The 17285-nt window shown below is 29.8% G+C and overlaps 1 protein-coding gene across 5 annotated transcripts in view; it reads right to left on the reverse strand.

Moving 5' to 3' along the window:
* Positions 1-16436, reverse strand: part of LOC108563598 (putative polypeptide N-acetylgalactosaminyltransferase 9) — a 189873-nt gene extending 173437 nt beyond the window's left edge. For 3 of the 5 annotated variants that reach the window (XM_017922342.1, XM_017922327.1, XM_017922350.1), the window contains exons 1-2: positions 16285-16433; positions 15958-16222 (exon numbers count right to left, since the gene is read on the reverse strand). The gene's annotated coding sequence lies outside the window, so the exon portion shown is untranslated. Of the gene's footprint in view, positions 1-15957; positions 16223-16280 lie in introns of all 5 variants that reach the window. The other 2 variants (XM_017922368.1, XM_017922336.1) reach the window with 2 other exon arrangements.
* Positions 16437-17285: the final 849 nt, after the last annotated feature.

A 17285-nucleotide genomic window follows, 5' to 3' on the forward strand; every position in this document is an offset into this window, starting at 1 on the left:
GTTTGATTCACTTCCCAATATATCATTTTCAGCTTCAATTATCACAAAAAATTGCAAAGATTTCTTGAGGAAATATCACCTCTAAATGTATTATATTCAACTTCAATTATTAGAAAGATGTTCATTTATGAAATTTAATATATTCGTTCATCGACTAACAAGAAATTACATGAAAATTTTTCAATTGAAGCAAACATATCCTACAAGCTTGATTCACTTTCCATTGTATTATTTTCAGCTTCAATTATCAAAAAGTTGTTCAGTTTGGAAATTTCATCCATTAGTTCACAGAGAAACAGAAAATTACACCAAGAGTTTTCAATTGAAGAATATTTCTTCAGAAAAACATAAAGACAAGTTTGATTCACTTCCCAATATATCCTTTTCAGCTTCAATTATCAAAAAATCATAGATTTCTTGAGGAAATATCACTTTCAAATGTATTATATACAGCTTCAATTATTAGAAAGAAGTTCATTTATGAAATTTAATATTTTCGTTCATAGAATGACAAGAAATTACACAAAGATTTTTCAATTGAAGAAGTTATCACAGATATTTTCAGCAAACATATCCTACAAGCTTGATTTACTTTCAATTGTATTATTTTCAGCTTCAATTATCAAAAAGTCATTTAATTAAGAAATTTAATATTTTCGTTCATAGAGTAACAAGAAAGTACACCAATTGAAGAAAATATGACATATTTCATCAGGAAATATAAAGATAAGCTTAAAATCACTTCCCAAAATATTAATTTAAAGTTAAATTATTAAAATTTAAATAAATTATTACGTTTATAATGTAAGTTCAAAATTACAACCTTGAATGTATGCAACTTAGTTCTGGGTGTGGTAATGACTACTTTAGCATACCATGCTACGCCAGATTTGGGAGACTGAAGCGTTTAATTACGCCATTAATCAAAAAGCATCCATCTAGTTCGAAATCTCTACCTTCAGCCCCTAATAGCCCCTCGAGCAATCGGAATTACAACCAAGAAACCGTGGAAATGCCCGAAGACTTTAAACTCTCCTCCATCTCCTCCACCATGTTTCACTCCTCTATGTGTTTAAGCACAATGTAAATAAATTCGCAGCTCCGTAATTATACAGCAATCAGTAAATGATAGTAGTTAAACTTCAGTTTAATAGTTGCCTGCGTTACATAACTATCACATGTGTGTGTGAGAGAGTTTCAGTGCAGATGAAGATGTGCAAGTGTGCTGAAATCGCGTCTACGCAATTGTTTCTGTAGTTTTAGATCCAATTAAAGACTAATTGCCAGCCGGATGGAAGGATTTTATTAGATTTAGTTTTGAGAAAATTTTCTACTGGAAACTTGTCTGCAGAAAAAGAGAAAACGGTTCTTTAATGCTTCCGTTTGTTTGGTATCCGCTGTGGAATAATCGGAGCTCGTTCCCCGGTGCCCTTTTCCGCGCCAAACTCCGAAGGCAATCATCTCTACTCGCAGATTCAATGGCTAGTTAGGTTTTACTTTAAAATTATATCCACTCTAAATAAAAGCAGATTTTCAGAAAACTTTCCGTTCCGTCTCTTTTCAACAGAAATAACTATAACTTAAACAAATCTTAATACAACTTTATATATGCATACTTTGGACAGAATACAAGTTGTAAATAAGGAAAATAGAAAGGATTTAAGTACTTACATCTTAGTTATAAATATTTGGACATATAATAAAATAAAGGAGAATTCCTTAGTCAAGTTGGAAGAAAGCCCACTTTGCAATTCCGACAAAATGATTGCCTTCGAGCATCGAGCCAAATTCACTTCTACTACATTAAACTTGAAGTAACAAGTAATGAGGTATCTTTGAAACAAACATATACTTTCTCATTTTCAAATATTAGTTATTTTATTGTTTTCAGAAAAATTATATATTTTTTTTTATTTAGTCAATAAATAAAAGTGCAACAATCGTATTGTATACCAGAGATTCTCAACATATGGATCGCGAAATGACATCTGTCACCTTGTGTCAAAGCAAGGAACTTGGGTCTCAACTACAAATAAATATTATTGAATCGTGAAGCAAAAAGGTTGAGAAACGCTGATTATATGTATCATCAAGAAAATTACTTGTATTTTCTCAATTACAAGAAATTAATACAAGAAGTAAACAAATCTCTACATTTTACGTGTAATTGGTAGTAAGTAAATGTCAAGTAACTTGACAAGTAATTTAGATAGCTAAGATGATCACGTCAATAGTCATTGAATTCTTCACACAATTCCAATAGGACAGTAAAGTCGATGCGATCACATACCGACTTTTTAAGTTGATTGGTCCAGTCCAGTCCAGAACTATCTACGAATTTCCCCTCAGAACGTCTATAAAGTTGAGATAAATACATTACCACTAACTTCTCAGAACTAAAATAATAATATTACTTTCAACAAAATTACTATCATTTCTAAATAAATTATGAACTAAAATACTAATATTAATCAATTAATATTCGCATAATTATATCGAGGTAATCACTTACATTTCAACGGGAAATCCACTTGGATTGTAAAATTATTAATTCAGAATTGAACTCGACGAGATTTATAAACAAGTGGAAAAAAAAGCGTATGCATGCATTCTTTAAATCTTGGCGGTCGGAAGTGTTTCCGTTCTACGAACTAATCAAAAGTTCATACACTATTTAATACTAGCTGCAATCAATATTTTATATTAGTTCCATCGAAAGCTCAATGCGTATGTAATTTCCTCATTTTGTAAACAACATATGCAATTGATAAAAGTGAAATCACACAGTTGTTACACAACGAATGAATATTCATATAATTTTTACACTTTTTACAATTAACACTTTCATAATTAATTAGGAAAACGTTCTATTGTAATTAAATTCCTCATTAAGTTGCAATTTCATTTTTCATATTGGATATTTGACTTGACCTATTACAGTTTTCCAAAGTAAATAAAAATAAATTCAAAAACGAAAATTTGTTAAAAAAAATAAAACCGGACTTTTCGAGCAATTTAGTGTACGAAAATTGATCAATTTTTGATATATTGTTGATATTGTTTTTAGTTCAATCACGAAAATACTTATTTCTGCAATAATATATTTAAAAAATATAATTATATATCGGACTAATCGAAATATTGTTATAATTTAAGCTAAATCAAGTGGAATTTTATATTTAAACTCATAAATAATATATGAAAATAACATATCAACTAGTATCAATCCTTTTCGGACGAACGGCGGATATTTCCGCCATATCCGCCATAATATTGTTCTGACGTTACCTAAATATGCCGCAACATAATAATACACAGCAGTTTCATAAAAACTAGTTAAAAAATCTCCGTCCGAAAATAATTGGCTACATTGTAAAGACGATCTAAATGAATCTACTTAGAATTGTAATGACAATTGTTTCACGCAACTACTTTATTCTTACAAAACCGTTTGAGTTGTTATGTAACAATGATTATCTTCACAGTTGACCGCATTCTATCTAAAACATGCGGGTTGATTCAAACATTGCAAATAGCAAAAGATAATATTCATAACCAACTTACAATTGATAATTACAGAATTAGGTCACGAAATTCACACATAACAAATCAATTCGTTAGATAAAATTGAATATCACTTCAAGTATTAACAACGTTTCGTAAAGTATGCGTAGATTCGTAGGCCGGAACGGATAATAATGCATCTGTTTTGCAATTAATTAAACATTTACATAATTACACTCTCACACACACACACACATACATGAATCAGATGCGTTGCGCAATTTGCGTGCGAAGGTTTCCTCCGGCTGTAATTGAATAATAAAATGGAGTGAGATGCGGCGAAACCCGCGGCGCTCCGATACAATGTGCATGTTTACTTTGCATCCACTATTTGGATAGGAGAGACACAGGTGTATTAACCTCTTCACGAACGAACGATATTTGCTCTTCCAATTATCGCTCTGTTTGCATCGTTCTGAAACGATCGCAATCGATGGAACATCCTTGTAACAATTATCGTAAAAATCTTCAATGCAATAGTTTTGTGTACTAATGTTACTAAGTTTCGTATGAAATCAAAGAAATATTATAATCAAATTAAAAATTCGTATATAATACGCACCTAAAATTATTCAATATTTTTAATTGTATATAACGCAAAAAAAATGATGCATTTCTGTTAAATTATAAATTCGTATATAATAGGCACTTAAAATATTTCAACATTTTCATTTTCAATTTTAATGCACAAGCTTGATTTAACGCGAACATTTTTGATAAAATAATAAATTCGTATATAATACGCATCTAAAATTATTCAACAGTTTTAATTCGTATAAATACTGCAGCCTGATTATAACATAAAAAGAAATTGATAAATTTACAAAATTCGTATATAATACGCAACCATTTTTTTCAACTTTTTTATTTTTAATCAAGTGCAATGCTTGATTTAAAGCAAATATTTCTGATAAAATTATAAATTCGTATATAATACGCACTTCAAATTATTGATCATTTTTAATTGTGTCTAATCCTCATTCTTTGTTTAACGCAAAAAATGTTGATATATTTCTAAAATTCGTATATAATACGCATTGTTCATCATTTTCATCATAGAAACTTGAGTTAACGCGAATAATTCTGATAAACTTATAAATTCATATATAATGCGCACTTAAAATTATTCAATATTTTGAATTGTACCCAATCCGCACGCTTGATTTAACGCAAACACTAAAAAATTTCAATATAGAAAGATTGATTTGACGCAAATAATTCTGATAAAATTATAAATTCGTATATAATACGCACCTAAATTTTCAACATTTTCATTTGTAAACCTGATGTAACTCGAAAATTTCTGATAAAACTATAAAATCTTATATAATACGCACATATAACATTTTATTTTTATTCGTGTACAATGCGCATAAAAATAAAATTTCATATATAAGCGCAGCCACAACTTTTCTATATTTTATTTTATATTTAATTCGTTAACAAAATTTAAATTTAAAAAAATATCAGTATTATATAAAAATTTAACTTTGAATTAAAAAAACAATTATATATACTTGCGTTTATTCAATATTTAAAGTGACTTTTGTTTGTACTCGAGTAAAATACGCACCCTCAATTTTCCTTGCTAAAATGAATACAAATTGTGCGTATAATATACGAGATTTTACGATGTTTTTTTTTGTTTCGTCGCGTGATGTAGAACAGTCAGGAGGTTAAGTCGCACTATATAAATGCATGGAAAATTTGTTGCAGATGGAAAAGTAATAAGTCTGTGGAATTGCGAGTTGTAAAAGCATCAATAAAGTCGGCGGAAAATGCTTTGTGCACGAGACTCTACATACATATATATATATATATATATTTTTAAATGCACTACTTTAATGAAGGAAACGCCGAAGCGAAAATGATGGCAGTGGCCGAAGATGAAGCGGAAAGAACGAAAGGAGATGGAAAATAACAAGATGATGATGATGAAGTGAGGGATAAATAGAGAGAGGCAGAGAGAGGAAGAAAAACAATACCGTAGGGCCGCAAATCCGATTACCTCGACGAAGATATTTTCGAGCAGTAAATCATTTGCGTAACATTATTAAATGGCCGAAACGAAGGCGCAATTTGCACCAACTGAAAATTTAATTGGAAATTTGAAATTAAACACACTCGCATGCGGGATAATAGGAATGGAGAGAGGGAGAAAGAGAGAGAGGAAGAAAGGGCGAGGAGAAATTTAAATTGCGAATATTGCGAATGGAGACGGGGATGGGATATAATAAAATACACTAGGGGCCTCCGGATTCCAGGTACAGCATATATCTATATACATTTTCAGTTCCTCTTTAGAATTATATTTAAAATATATATGTATATATATATATATAACACACACATACATATACCTATATATATAGGATATATCCGTTCCGTTGCAATTGCTTAAATTAAGCCCAGGATAATAGATGGAACTTTGGCAAAGCCGTTCGGATTAAAGGATGAATCTCCTAATTATAAACCGGTCCTTTAATTTAAGTAATAAAAAAAGAGTAAATATTAACCGGAAGTTTGCAGGCATAGTTTAAACGCTGTCGCATTAATCGAACGTCTTCGGAACTTAATTTTCATAACTCCGACAGGAGATTGCTTGCTTCTACGCTCATATCTCCATTGTGTATATCTCGCCAGTTATTTCGTCTCAGAGCAAAGTTAATTGGTACTTTAGGAAGTTTGTTAGCAAATGAGCAGCTTGTAATTCAATTTCTTGTTTCACGACTCTACGATCTTACTCAACTCATCCTTTACGTACATATTGCAGTTTGCACATCGCAATTTGTGTCCATCTTCACCTCTACAGTTTACAGAATTAAAAAATAACGATTGAGCATTACAATTGCTTGTAATTTTTTAAAGTACAATACATACTCTAATACAGCGTTTCTCAACCTATGGGTTGCAGGATTGGGTTACGAAATGACAGCTGTCACATTGTGTCAAAACGAAGAACTGGTGAAACACTCTTAGCAATTGGATCGCGAAATGACAGCTGTCATCTTGTGTCAAAACTAGAAACTGGTGAAATATTCTTAGTATTTGGATTGTAAAATGATAGCTGTCAGCTTGTGTCAAAACTAGAAACTGGTGAAATAATCTTAGCAATTAGATCGCGAAATGACATCTATCACCTTGTATAAAAGAAATAAATTGGTACTCTTAGCAATTGGATTGCCAAATGACAGCTGTAACCTTGTGTCAAAGCATGGAACTGTTGAAATACTGGCAATACTATTAGCAATTGGATCCAGATACTGGTGAAATATTCTTAGTATTTGGATTGCGAAATTGTAGCTGTCAACTTGTGTCAAAATGAGAAACTGGTGAAATAATATTAGCAATTAGATCGTGAAATGACATCTGTCACCTTGTGTAAAAGAAAGAAACTGGTGAAGTACTCTTAGCAATTGGATTGCAAAATGACAGCTGTAACCTTGTTTCAAAGCATGGAACTGTTGAAATACTGGCAATACTCTTAGCAATTGGATAGAGATACGGATGAAATATTCTTAGTATTTGGATTGCGAAATGATAGCTATCAGCTTGTGTCAAAATATAGAAACTGGTAAAATAATCTTAGCAAGTAGATGAGCGAAATAACAGCTGTCACCTTGAGTCAAAGCGTGGAACTATTCTTCTTCTTCCTTTGACCACCTTTCTCAGTAAGAACTAAATGTAACCGTGGAACTGTTGAAATACTATCAATTGGATCGCGAAATGACATCAGTCACCTTATGTCAAATCGAGAAATTGGTGAAATACTCTTAGCAATTGGATTGTCAAATGAAAGTTGTCACCTTGTACAAAGCGAACTCATAGCAATAGAGTCGCAGTATAATTACAAATCAATATGTTGAAAGGTTGAAAAACGCTGCTCTAATACATAAATATACATAAAATAAATTTAAATTAACATTGAAAAAAGTTGAGTTGATTTATCATTTTTATAAATACTTTTGTATATTAAAATTAGTTTTTTTTAATAAGATGATTAAATTGTCTTATATTGTCTTCAATCAATAGAGAACTTATATCATTGATTGATTAACAAATTTGTATTACTAAAACTATGTTGGGTCAAAAAAACCTATGGCCTATAAGCTTTTGTTACAGTTAATAAAAATACGTTTGAATTTTGTATTTTGTATATATAAATATAACTTTTCCATAAATAAGTTTATAATAGAAGAGGAAGCATATTGCTTTCGTGTAAAGTAATGTTTGAAATTAGTTTTCGAAGAAGATAGTGGTGTAGCGTTCTGGGAAAGGATTTCAATCAATGGACAACTTAGTAATTTAGACGTATATATTTATTAGAAGGACGAACTCGCTCGGTTCACTTCTTTTAAGCTCGTTTTCTTTTCTTTTTGCTTTTATTTTATGCGGTTAGACTTGTTATTGAAGTTTTTCTGCTTACTTTAAATGCGACTCCAAAATATTACTACCTACACCTATATAATTTTCCTTGCGCAGCGCTAGTCATTTATTCCAACTCGATATGCCTCATTTACTCTATACAATTGAGACGTACTTGGATTTATTTTATTAATTTATTGAGTAATAAAACATAAATAAAATAACATACATAGATAAAACCGAATACAAGTTAAGAAACAAATAAGCTTACATTACATTAAGATATCTATTTTTTTACAATTTTCATATATTTGATAATTTTGATAATAAAGTAAGGATTTCACGTATTGAATTTAATAATTTTAGTTGAATAATAATTATAATAAATTCAAATATTTGTAAATCACTTTGAAAATAATATTAATTTTTAAAAAAAATTAATTCTAAAGTTTAGTTTAAGATTTGTCATGAATTAAAGTTATTATAGAAGATAATTATGGAATGCAACAAGTATAAATTAATAATAATTTATTAGAGTAAACTATCACAATAATATACAGTTAATTAGATTTAAATACCATTAAAAGCATGCCTAAATATCTTAAACCTTCAAAAAATCTACCTGGATCATTACTAATCTATGATACTTACAAAGAAAACCATTGATAAAGGCCTCCAAACGGAAATAGAAGAGGAAGCTACAAATCTACTAGTAAATACCACAAAAAAATTGAAATTCTTAACTACTTTTAGCTATTTCCAGGCAACTTAACATGTTCAAATCATAGTTAGAACATTTACAGATTTGTAAATAAACTCAAGTACTTGGATCATAAGTTCTCGTGAATATTAAAGATAAAGGAAAGAAAATATTATAACATAAATTCCTATTACTTGAAGATTATATTCTATAATTTATTGAATGTTATCATTACAACAAAAAATATTGATACAACTCTTCCTGTTGCTTTTGCACGGTTTAAAGAGTAAATAAAAAAAGTCTTTAAAATATGCATTAAAAAGTTAAAAAATCGGTTTACACGCTTTCTTACGAACTTGTCTACCATGTACATCGGCGGATATGTGTACTTTCTAAATAATAATTAGATATTCTTATAAGTTGATTTTAACAATTACTAGTTCACATTTAAACTTCCAATTATAGAAATTACTACTTTAACAGGACAACATCAAATACAAACAGATGCACACAAAATATAACTTAAGCTTAAATCCATGCAAATAAATATAAAGTATCGAATTACCTTGCGGCGAATCGGGAATTCGATTCTCGTCATTAAGCGTAGCCTGCCTGCCATTTGGAGTGGCCCATTAAAGATAAACAGTGATTATCTCGGACAATTGAAGCCCAATGGGAAATCGAGTGGATCCCACCGCCGCGATCCGCAACAGAACTAAATATTAATTAGTCTAAATTGTCGGAATTTCTGAGTCCTAAGTCCTGCGCGGCGGGATTTATTGCAATTACTTTCCACGCGATCTGCTCGAAAATTCCTGTTTTTCGCAATTAAAAACCCTTCTTTGGCGCCGAATAATGAAAACGCCGAGGAAATTAATAAATTTCCTACAATTCTCTCTCTCTCTCTTCTTCAACTGTGTGTATAAATAACAGCACCGAACATGTGCTTCAATGATGATAACAACCTTCCGTGTTTCTGGATTTTCTCCAAAACCGTATTTCACATTTTACTGCCTCTCCTCGTGCATCCGACTAAATCTCTTATTAGATGTATGCAACTGTCATCGTTATATTCATTGCACTCGAAACATGTTTGAGTTAAAAAAAAATTCAACATTTTACATCGCAAAAGTCAATCTTCTTATATAATCCTTGATGTTTCTTGTAATATTCAATCTTTTCATACATTACAAATTTTCTCATTTCATGACAACAAATTACAATTTTCTAGTTTTCTCACAACAATTACAAATTCTAGATCCCAATTAACTTAATTAAGTATACTAATTATAAACTCAAAGTATTAATGTTGAAAGGAAATAATTAATAATTTCAACAAATCATAATTCTTGAATTGTAAAATAAAATTCATACTTTTCCATCATAAATGATTCATTTCATTGAATTTAGTCTGTTAATAAATCTGTTTTTATAGAAAACTTTTATAAATTTCTATAAATGAAAAGAAAGGTTAATTCCGCAATACCATCATTATTTATGTAGTAATAAATTTATGATCGAAATCATCAATAAAATTCCATTGACTTTAACAAAAAAAAAAGTTTCTCTACAAAAATCCGCATAAATGGGTTGTATAGAAAATATTTTTTTGTAAGTATCAATTTTTCTATAGAATAGATTAATTCTTTAATTATACAATTAATAATTTAATTGAAATATGTTAACTCAGACTTTTACTTATTAAAACCTCGCTTAATAAACTCGTTAAGTTTATCCGTTCAAAAATTTCTGGATTTTTACTCGTATTGTGAAATATATTCAAAAATACACATAATATATGTACACAAGCTTTAAAAATGTTGTAGCAGGTGCGCAATCAGGCATTTCTCTTCTCATCGTCACTCGCTATGCGAAACGTCGCTCGTTAAGCGAGTCATTTTTCCTACATTTGCTCGTTAAGTGATATTCTCGTTATCCAAGGTGCTCGTTAAGCGAGGTTCCACTGTATTCCAACATTTTATTATAACATACTGATATGTTCAATAAACTAAAATTAATAATATAGACCAGTGATTCTCAAAGTGTGGGTCGCGAAAAATACTTGGGGAGGTCGGTATGTTTTTCTATACGTTTTTCTGCATAATGGGTATATGTAGAAAAACCCCCTACGAGGGGTCCTTTACCGCAGACCAAAAAGTTTGAGAATCACTGATATAGATTATTGTGTGTATGATGTTAGTAATAGCCCTTAGGAGTTAATTATATATCCAAATCCTTAATGCAATTTAAGGACATTTGCTGCAAACTGCACACAATTCGATGTTGCTCTTTGTGCTGAAACTATTCTCGTACGAACTAACGTGATCTCCCTTTGGGCCTTAATTATAACAGATTAATATACAATTCAAAGCTATGATTCGCTGATTTGCTCGTCCGAAATATTCAATATAAAATTACATTTGCTTATTGAATTGTCTAAAATTAATTAATTAATTTGAGTTCAATTAATAGTACAATATTATTTCAATATTCATAATATATGTAAACACAAAAATACCTAAAAAAAAAATAAAATAAATTTACACATCCAAGTTCACACAAATTAGGTACTAATTTGATTGATATATTTTTTTTTTTAATATTTTCTTTTTACAAACTGTTATGATAAAATTAATATTATATTTATAATTCTCAACTTGTGTTTACGTAATTTCTCGTCAATTTCAATTCTTTTTTATTTAATTTATATGTTTTATACATTTATTTTAAGAGACGAAACTTTGGAACTCTGATGTAAGCAAGATTAAAAATACAAAATATATGGAAAACATAATATTATAATGATTTGAATCATTTAAAAAAATCTCAGTGTTAAAAACTGTTGTGTTATTGACAAAAATAATGAAAATTTATTGCAATTTATTAATAACTTTGAAATATAATTTTGTTAAATGTAACGAAATTTGAAAATTACAAAAATCTGTAAAATTTGCTAAAAAAAAATAATAAGAAAATGTAATTTAATAACAAAACAGTACGATTTTCATGCTTTTTGAAATATTGCAAAATAATTAAAACTATTTGAAAATAATTACATTTTTATTAATTTTGTCATATATGAAGAATAAAATATTGAAATTTAAAAACTAATAAAAAAAAATTTATGAAAATTGAAGAAAAAAATGTAATTTAATAACAATCATTACGATTGTAATGAATTTTTGAAATATTGCAAAGTAATTAAAACTATTTGAAAATATTTACTTATTTATTAATTTTATGATATGTGAACAATGATATATTGAAATTTAAATACTAATAAAAAAATATGGTGAAAATTGAAGAAAATAAAAGGAATTTAATAACAAAACATTACGGTTTTTTGAAATATTGCAAAATATTTGAAAATAATTACATTTTTATTAATTTTGTGATATGTGAAGAATAAAATACTGAAATTTAAAAACTAATAAAAAAAAATATTGTGAAAATTGAAGAAAAAATGTAATTTTATATCTAAACAAAACTTTTTCATTGTCTTTTGAAATATGAAATTTATTAACAAATCAATTAAATTTTAAATATTCCAAAGTAATTAATATTAATAATATATTAAAAATTAATAATATTTCAAATAATTACATCTAAATATGCATTATTAGTTTAAAATAACAGTCCTAAAAATTGTTAAATAACATTTAAAAAAATGTAGTGAAAATGTATTTACAATTTGATAACAAACTATATTAACCGCAATGATATTGAATAAATCACGTGCAATAGGTTAAAGCTTGAAACGTGATATTACTTTCAGGTATTACTCAATAAACGTTACCCAGACCACGCATTACTCAGTAGCGCGTGCTGAATTACTGATATTTAACAGCAACGATAAGTATTACTTATAATTTTTGTATGCATAAGTTACCTAATCTTGATTATGCAAAGGAAAAAATAAAAAAATAAAACGAGAAATACATAACATACAATTTATGTATGCACTTTCTGTCCTCTCTTAATTAATTAATCATCAATCAACTATATTAAAACGTTAACGTTTTACTACAATTTCACGTACTTTTACATACAAATAATTGCATAAACCCTTCTAATTATTTTAAATTTTCTATCATATATCCCATTTTAACCATATTATATCAATAACATTAAAACAGAATTATTTAAATTTTGAGGGTTGAAAAATTTTACTCCCTACGTTCCATAATAAATGTCCAATTTTAGTTTTTGATTGCAGTTAACATTGTTAGCACATCAGCAACTTCACCGTTTATAATTACTAATTTGTTAAAAGTTACTCATAAGTGTTTTCCATTTTATATTATAGTTCAGTCTGAAAATACACGTTATAAAACCGCTGAAATTGAACACTTATTTTGGAAAGAAGAGAGTATTTTATATTTGATAAAGTAATAAAATGTGGTTGACGTAAATCCATATACTTTATAAAAAAAAAGATCAAATAAATCCGTCGAAAATTTCTAAATTAAAATGTACGATTTTAAAGGAAGATCTGCGGAAAATGGTAAATAAACACTTTGGATTTTGGCCAAGAGATTACAAAACACCGTCGTCCCGTTGAATCGCATCTCGGCGATCTAAATTTACCGAAATCATTGCCATTAAAGCAAAAGACATAATACGTAACATTTTGATGTAATTCAACTTGAATGCGGATGATGTTATTCGAATTTCAAGGAACGAAATACAGGTATGCAATTTACTCTCACATTTCTTCGGCTTAATCTTATTTTATGCTTTACCAGGGTGAATATATTTATATATTTATACATATACATGTTTGTTTGTTCTTTTTTTGTATATTCATCCCTCTCCATTTCAAATGCGTCACAGCACAAAGGGCACTCGCGTGTTTCGACTAGGTAAGGGTAGTTTGCAGGGGCGTAATTCATTTCGCTCTCTTCTGCATAGAAGTGTACGACTAATGAGGCACATTGAAATTCGGAATGCCGCCTCTTCCCGTGGACCGAATACGGCGCGAAAAAGTTTATCTGATTTAAGTATACTTAAATTGGATCTAATTTGATGTTTGTCTGCGACGGGTTGAGGATTTACATTTTGTATTATTTTTACTACATAACTTCCAGAAATTACAGCCTAATAAAGTTTTATTTCTTGCAATAACAGTTTTGTCCTATAACGATAGTACAGAATCAGAAAAGTCGAAAATTGTATTTTTTGCCTAAAAAAAATTAACAATTTTCTATTATCAAACTTGAAGAAAAGTAGAATAAGACAATTATTAAAGTCAATTGTTGAGTGAATAAAGTCTATAAAATATTTTTATATTGTCTCATTTAGTAAATAAAACTATTATAATTTATTTATTATTTGATATCTAATAAATATAAAAATTTATGGAATATAATTAAGCTAAAATCAACCACCAAAAAACTCTTAATAGAAAAACCATAAGCAAATGCAAGCAAAAAAAATAATTGCGGAAGGACCTCTTAATTAAACATTCCTGCTTTGTTCGAATACAATGTAATCCCTGGTCCCTTTAGGGATCCTCAGGTAAGCGTTAAAAAGGTCGGCACACCAAAATCCCCTGGACATTACTCCAACTCATTTACTAAAGCATTCAATTCCGGAATAGAAAAAAATATGAAAAATTTTCATTATTAATTATTCAATTATTATACAACAATTAATCAAAACATCCCGTAAACAAATGAATTCTATTGTTAAGGTTCCATTTATTATAAAAGTATACTTGATTTTATACAGGTAGACCTCGTTTAGCGCTTATTCGATATAACATTGTCCACTCAATATCTAAAAACGTTTCAACATTACATATGTCAATATGACTTTGTTTAACGTTGTTTCGCTAAACGAGGTTTTACTGTACGATTAAACAGAAATTTCTAATATCCCAATGTTATTTTTTGATTGTAATAAATAATACTTTTTTTATACTTATAATAAAATAAACTTCGTATATTGCAATGAATCATAGTGTAACATTGTAGCATTTATATATCGATGACCTATTTATTTCTGCTGCTGAGGAATATGGGATTTTCGATCCAATCCAATCGTGAATTATATGAAAACAGTTCCATTTCAATTCAAATGTCGATGTAAAACTGCGGCTTTGCATGCAAAAAAAAACGTCGCAATATTCAAATGACCTTTAATGCATTTTTGTTACAATCAAACATAAATAATACATTTTATTTTAACTAGTTATGTTTATATGTAAACAAGTAATAAACAATTATTATTATTATATTGATAGTTTTATAATATTTACATTGGGATAGGAAAATGAAGTTAATTGGAATTTAGGATTAAAATCAAATTCATAATTTGAACAAGATTGAACTTTTTTTAGGTATGATCTTGGGTATGTGTTTATGATAAGAAATAAAATAAACGTTTATTCATGGTTACTCAATCCACAAGTTGAGACCTTTATTCAGATAGTAAAACATACATCTATTGCTCCTCGCGTAATAGAATGGCGTCGAGAATTTTCGGCCAATAATATAAAATTATCCAATTCGTATGTAAATAAAGTGCGGTTGAGATTCCAATCATTATCAACGAGTTGTATTTCAAGAAAAAATACATAATGCGTCGCAAGTGGACAAATGTAGGGAAAAAAATTTAAACAAAGTTATTTGATTGAAAGTTGAAACAAAAAAAAAATTGTTACACTACTCACATACACAGGATTACAAATCAAAACACTCGTAGTTATTACAATTATTAGTGGATTATTAGTTACAACTATAGTATAAATTATATCTTAACTTAAATGTTTAATTTATGAACTATGCTAATCCCGGCGAATTCCAATGGGCATTAATGAATTCAATCGGCTGTAAATGCAATGCAAGTGAAATGTTTGTCATTGAGTTAATAAAAGCGAAAATGATTCAATCGGATTCGAAAAAGAGAAACGAAAGCGAAAACGATTGAATCAAAATCAAACTATAGAATACGTGAATTTTCAAGTGCGCTCCTCTCGGCGCGCGTAAATTTTTAAATCTGTCATCCAATTAACACAATAAAGAGGTGCAAAGTAAATGAATTAAGAAAAAGTTGTTGAAAGTGGCTTACTTTTAGAGAGAGAAAAAAAAATTAACTCCGCTACTCACGGTGCGTGTCTGGGTCCTTAATTGCGGCAATTATGTAATTACAATGTTATTATCGTGCCGAGAGGACAGCGACTTGAGGGATTGAAAGGTTGTTAAGTTTGTTATTTGGCACTAGTTGTTTAGGGACGCGCGCGTTTCCTAGGCAACGTCAGTTTGGCGCCAAAAAACGTGCGATTTTAATGGGGGTGGTAGGCGGAATTTGTAACGGCGATTTTTTACCTTGTCCGGTTTTGCATATATTTGATGATGGTCGAAGCGTTTATTTTTTTTTTTTATTAAATTTACGTGCGTTTGTTTGATGTCACTTAAACTTTTTGTTGAGTACTACTGAAGGGTGTAAGTACGAGTACCGGCGGCGCGTTTGAAGCACTGGAGTTGCTCGAAGCTTGCGACCTAAGCTACAGGACTGAACTGAGGAAACGCATGGATCGTGGTGCTGGTGAGCGGCAGTCGGGTAAGAGCACGCACGCGCCCTTCGTCTCCACTAAATATGGATTTTTATCATTTATAGGTAAATTTATGCAGCCAGGTACAATACTCACATACCTAAAGGGTATTAATAGACAGGGCCGTCCTCGATGCACATTGTTTTCCAATCCTGGACACACACAGAGAGATGTAGGTAGGTGGCTTTGGATGAAGAAGACAGGAGACGCGAGTACAAGTGTTGTCCCTGCTGGATCTGCGAACGGAAAGCCCATAACTCGTCCCCCGATCATAAACTTCTCCTGGGCTTAATCCGCGCTTCCGTTTTATATTGAGAAGCCATTATTTATCCTCTGGCCCTTGACGGAATTAAACAAAAACCTGGGAATGATTTATAAATCCCTGTTTTTTTTTTCACCTATCCGAAACTCACCTCGCCTCGACATAATTCCCTTCGATTTAAATCAACATCCGATCCATATATATACACTTTTTTTTTGCTTCATTTTATTATTTTTTTTTAATTAAATCAAAACACTCGCCCGAAGGTACAGCTTTCGCGCACAAAAGAGGCCTTTTTTCCCATTGAAAGTTCGCTAATAAAGGGCGCAACTTTTCCGTGCGCCTCGCGAAACTTCGGCCCGGGGTGTTCAGAAGAACAGCTTTGAATACTTGATGTCGCCCGAACAAAACATTAATTTATAGTTCAATTTAACACCGACCAAATAGACGATTAATTAAAACAAACGCGAAACACGCGCGCGGCGACAATTCACAAATTCGCCGCGTTTCATTCATAATCATAACTACCGTTCGACCAAAAAACCTTCAAAATCACAGAAAATGAATCAACTTTTATTAAACAATTTTTGTGATTTACGCAATCACTCACAACGCTTTTATCGAATCTTTTAATTGCAAATTAATTACAACAAAATGACTTGTCAACGGTTGTCATGGATATTGCTTATCCAAGTTTGTTTTTGCGACACTTCCATTTTCATGACACTCTTAGCAAAAAATTTAATATGCATATCTAAATTCGTAAAATTAAATTTATATTTATTAATTTAAAAAAAAAATAATTTTTGTGAAAAAATGTTTAAATCAATAAAATTTTA

Source organism: Nicrophorus vespilloides, unplaced genomic scaffold (assembly GCF_001412225.1).
Source record: "Nicrophorus vespilloides isolate i.1.1-1 unplaced genomic scaffold, Nicve_v1.0, whole genome shotgun sequence".
Taxonomy (NCBI): Eukaryota; Metazoa; Arthropoda; class Insecta; order Coleoptera; family Silphidae; genus Nicrophorus; species Nicrophorus vespilloides.